This window comes from Coenobita brevimanus, chromosome 44 (genome assembly GCF_032717465.1).
Source record: "Coenobita brevimanus isolate Jiangsu-jjx chromosome 44, ASM3271746v2, whole genome shotgun sequence".
Taxonomy (NCBI): domain Eukaryota; kingdom Metazoa; phylum Arthropoda; class Malacostraca; order Decapoda; family Coenobitidae; genus Coenobita; species Coenobita brevimanus.
In genome coordinates, this window is record NC_136997.1 from 23,586,856 (window position 1) to 23,592,220 (window position 5,365).

The window sequence follows — 5,365 nt, forward strand, 5'->3', positions numbered from 1 at the left end:
GGCAGAAAGCGGCAATACTTTGGCTGAACATTCATTTCATATCACTTCGTGACTAGCATCATATTTTAGTGTTAATTAATCGCTACAGCTCAGCATTCAAGCTGGAGAGTTCTTAATTCGCGGCCAAGTTAGAGTAAAAGGAGTATAGTTCTTTTAACTTGGCATAGATTTTCGTCCATTGGTAGCTTAAGTGGTAGAATAAGAGAGTACACTGGCTTTACATCCTTCTCATTGAACTTCTTCGTGACTAGCATTGTACTCTAGTGTTAATCTAATGTCACAAATCAACAATCAAGATGGGGAGATGACAGTTTTAGGCCAACACTACCTACAATGGGTCCTCAAAGTTCATGCAGCCACAACTTAGCATTCAAGCAACAGAAGTGACCCAGTTCCTTCAGATGAAAGCAAACCAACTATAATTCATTCTTTTTCTCCCCCAGACAGCCACATCCTTCCAACAAACACTCTGTCATCTCTGGTTGGGGGTCCCTTGCGTGGGCAGAACCTCCTGGTGGTGAGTGAGGACCACAGCCATCGCCTACTAGATCTGAGTCAGGTGGTGTCAGCAGCAGGACTCTCCCTCACTCCCGTCTACCTCACCAGCCAACATTCACTCTTCCATACTCCACGTCCCCAGCACCACATCAGGGGATCAAGACTTACTGCTGTCATCATCTTCTACAGTGATCCTACTTCATTTCTCCTCCTCCTGGTAGGCAACAAAGACTGGAATCCTCGCTACCTGGTCCTCTTCTGTCTGGACCCATATCTCAACACGACCTTCATCTTGAGTCAACCTGTCGTCCAGCGCTCAGAATTCATCTTACTTATGCAATTGGTCGTTCAAGCAAGAAAAACACGCATATATTCCTACACCAGCCTACCCACACAGCGCAACAGACAAGGACGCTCTCTTACAAAAGCTCCATTGGAAGTTTGGTACCCTAGTAAACTTTACACACTCAGGTCTCTTTTCCCGCCTCGCTTTCTGGACTTCGGGGGCAAGATTTTGCAGGTTTCGGCCCTGTGCTACGATGTTCCTTTCATTCACTTCGACAAAATGGGGGGCTGCATCGGGGGGAATGTAGACGCCTTGAACATCATCGGAGACAAGTATGGGTTTGGAATAAAGGTGATTCCCTCCCCTATTATTGAGTTAGCTCGTAAAATAAACGGCACTTACGCAGGCGTCCTTGGCCAAGTGATGTACCACGGGAAGGACATGACCGTCAACGTTCTTCAACCGGATAGGGATCGACTTCACGACTTCGATCTCACCTATCCTCACTGGGACACGAGTTTCGGCTTCATTTTACGCATCCCGAAGCCACTGCCGCGTTGGAGGAATGTTCTGTACCCTTTTTCAGTGCTTATGTGGGGACTCTTGGCCGCTACGACCATTGTGGTGGCTTCGTCTCTAGCCTTACTTTTGTATCAACAACGTGTTATCAATGATCCTGTCAACGTTGCTCTCAAGGTGATTATATTTATGTTGATTGATAGATGAATAGACAGATATAGATAGACATATAGAAAGACCCTGACTCTAACAGACTAATGGGGGAAATAAAATAAAGTGGATACCCTGTTCCATCCAATGGTCCCTCCTGAAGTAGAATTTCAAGTACATGTTAGAACAAAAATTAGTAAAATAGTATATTCTAATACTAAAATGAAAACTATACTTTTAAACTAACGTGGCTGATAATTTCACACCCTTAACATAGCACTATTTATGACTAGTACAATATTACTAGTCTGTTTTGACAACTCTCCAGTTATGATGGGAAGATTGTAATTTCAGGCCAGGCTGGGGTGAAAAGGGTGGGAAACTCATGCATTGTGACCTTCACCTCTATAGATGGATTCAGAGTGCTCACACTTCCATTCTTATTGTATGAGAATTAAGTGTTATTCATCGGCACTGTTGGTAAAGATGATTTCTGATGGGTCTGGTGTCACATCTGATACAGAGGGTCCTGAGGTGTTGGGGTCCTGAAGGCTGTACTGCTGGATCCTGTGGCTATGTGGAGGCTGGCTGAGGATGTTGGTGCCACGGGCACATTGGAGGTCTCTGACTGTGCAGAGCCTCTTGGCAGTAGAGTGCACAGACTTGAAAAACTGGTATGTCTTATCTAGGATTTTCCTTGGCTGCTGCAGCTGTATTAACTCCAACCTGGTTAGCTGCATGACCCCATAATGTTGAGCCAGAGGCCCTCCAACTTTGTCTTCACGGCCAGCATCAATGGCTGCATCCAGAGACGTTCAGATGACTTCTCCTTCTCTTCGTCTTCCTTCATTGCCAGTGTCCAGTCGTGTAGTTCATCCACATTCTCCTCTCCTGTCTGATGATGATAATTAGACACACCAGCCTCCTCATCCAGCCACTCTTGCAGCCTCTCCTCAGCAAGATCACTCTGCTCTGCAGCTACCAACATTTCCTTAGTGGCTCAAACCCCTAAAAATCAGGCAGAGTTGTTGGAGTCTTGCACCACTGAGGAGTTTGCACCACCTATTCTTGGTTCTGGCAAGAGACTTTCTTCCACGTCTCTGCCAGGTTGATGATGGCATCTTTGATGTTGCATATCTTGAAACTGTACTGGGTTTTCTTGCCACTGGTGTTTTCATAGTCTTCCTGGTCCATCTCACCCACAGTCACAATGATGCACTGATGCAAGTACAGCTTTCCAAAGTGCCTCTGCACTTTTTGTAACTCCATGGTCCATGGTCTGGGTAAGGTCAGTGATGTTACTGGCAGGATCAAGGCTTGATTCGTCCATCCATGCTGCAGAGTTAGGCAGAGGAAGGATGGGCTGGTGCATTGTCTAGCAGCAGCACTGCCTTCTTGTTGTCACGAGTGATGCTACAACTTTGTTGGTGCTGCTGCACGGAAGGGTCGCAGCTGTGGTGGAACCAGCCATGAATGATATTTTGGTTAAACCAGTTTAATATGTTACCATGGCACTTCACAGGATGCTTGGCCATGATGTCCATCAGTGACCTGGGTCGCTTGCTCTTACCTACTATGACTGGCTATATGTGATGAGAGCAATCAGTGCTGGCACCGGCCAAAATGGAGAGACGCTCCTTCGCTGATTTATGCCATGGAGTCCTGTCAATAATATTATTATCATTACTTTTATGACAGTGAATTTAAGATGATACTCACTCTCATCTTTAATGTCGGGACCAACTTGCCTACGCCTGGGTTCCTGCACTCCTCTATGGGGTGACTTAGGATTGGATGATGGATGGATGGATGGATGGATTATTATAATTATTACTATTTTCATTTTATTATTATTATTATTATTATTATTATTATTATTGTTGTTGTTATTGTTCTTATTTTTGTTATTGTTACTATCGTCATCATCTCATTATTATTATTATTATTATTATTATTATTACTATTATTATTATTATTATTATTATTATTATTATTATTACTATTATTATTATTATTATTATTATTATTATTATTATTATATTATAATTGTTATTATTATTATTATTATTATTATTATATTATTGTTGTTACTGTTATTATTATTATTATTATTATTATTCTATCTATCTATCTATTGCCAGACGCCTCAATCCCGTTTGGGGTGGTCACAAACAAATCGCCTCCAAGTCGCCCTGTCCCCCGCCATTTCGCTGCCCTGCTCCCAGCTCACACCCCCTTCTCTCATATATCTCTACACCCCATCCCTCTATCTCATCCTCGGCCTCCCTCTCCCTCTTTCCCCCTCCACCTCACTCACATACACTCTCTTCGTCAGTCTTTCACCCTCCATCCTCTCCACATGCACAAACCACCTCAGTATGTTCCTCATAACGCTTCCTATCACATCCACATCCACACCACAACGCTCCTTTACATCCTCATTTGTCAGCCTGTCTCTCCACGTGACTCCACAGGCTCCTCTTAAATAACTCATCTCCACTGCTCTGACTCTTGACTTGTGTCCTTCCAACAATGTCCAAGCTTCACTTCCGTACGTTAGAGTTGGTATCACAATACTGTCATGTAGTAACTTTTTCACTTCCATGCTCACTTCCCTGTTTCTTATCACTGCTTTCAAAGAACCACCAACCTTTCTTCCCTGCTGCACCCTTTCAAGCACTTCACGCTCCAAACCTCCATCCTTACTCATCACACTTCCCAAGTACTTAAACGTACTCACATTTTCCAATTCCTCACTATCCAACCTCGCTGTACATTCACTAACTTCACCTCTCTCAAAGACCATCACTTTACTCTTCCCTACATTCACCTTTAGATTCCGTTTCTTACACACTCTCTCAAACTCATCCACCAAGCCCTGCAGCTCCCCTTCGTCTTCACTCAACAACACAGTATCATCTGCAAACAACAGTACAGGGAGTTTTCAAACACTGTCCTCTCTCACAAGGGCCACTCCAACATCCACTACCCTACCTTGTGCCTCTTTTATTACCCCATCCATGTACAGATTGAACAATCATGGAGACATGACACATCCCTGTTTCAAACCAACTTTCAAAGAGAAAAATTCACTTAGTTCACCATCCACACGCACTGCAGCCTTCGCACCATCGTACATACTCTTCACAGCATTCAACAACTTCCCATCTACTCCATATATTCTTAACACTTTCCACAATCCTTGTCTATCCACCCTGTCATATGCTTTCTCCAAATCCATGAAAGCCGCATACAACTTCTTTCGCTTCTCTAGAAACTTTTCCACTAAAGATCTAAGAATGAATATCTGATCTACACAACCTCTTCCCTTCCTAAAGCCTCCCTGTTCTTCTCCAACTAATTTCTCTGTTCTTTCTCTAACTCTGTCTATAAGTATCCTACCATACACTTTTCCTATTATACTAAGAAGACAAATGCCCCTAGGATTACCACACACTTCTTTTTCCCCTTTTCCTTTGTACAAGGGAATAATTATACCTGACTTCCAATCCTCCGGGACTCTACCTTCCTCCCAGGCTAATCTGCACATCTTCCACATCCATTCTAATACTATCTCTCCCCCATGCTTCAGCATTTCACCACACACTCCATCAATTCCTTGGGCTTTCCCCTATTTAACTTTCTTCATTGCTTCCACAACTTCTATCCTACTGATTTCTTCCTGTCTTCTCACCTCCCTCCTTCTCCCAGCCATTCCCCAGCCACTTATACTCGCATTACTTCCATCAACTATGTTCAACAATTCCTTTAAGTGTTCTCTCCATCTGCTCACTTTTTCTCCCTTCTCCACTAGTAATCTACCATTTTTATCCTTCACTCCCCTGCTAACTTCACTTCCACCCTGTCTTACTCTTTTCACTTCTCTCCAGAACATTTTCTTACAGTCCCTCC

At 43.4% G+C, this 5,365-nt stretch overlaps 1 long non-coding RNA gene across 1 annotated transcript in view; it reads left to right on the forward strand.

Annotated features, from left to right (window-relative positions):
- Positions 1-1,438: 1,438 nt before the first annotated feature.
- LOC145398130 (uncharacterized) overlaps positions 1,439-5,365 on the forward strand; it is a 30,034-nt gene continuing 26,107 nt past the window's right edge. The window contains exon 1 of the long non-coding RNA XR_013897074.1: positions 1,439-1,480. This is a non-coding gene — a long non-coding RNA (uncharacterized LOC145398130). The remainder of the gene's footprint in view (positions 1,481-5,365) is intronic.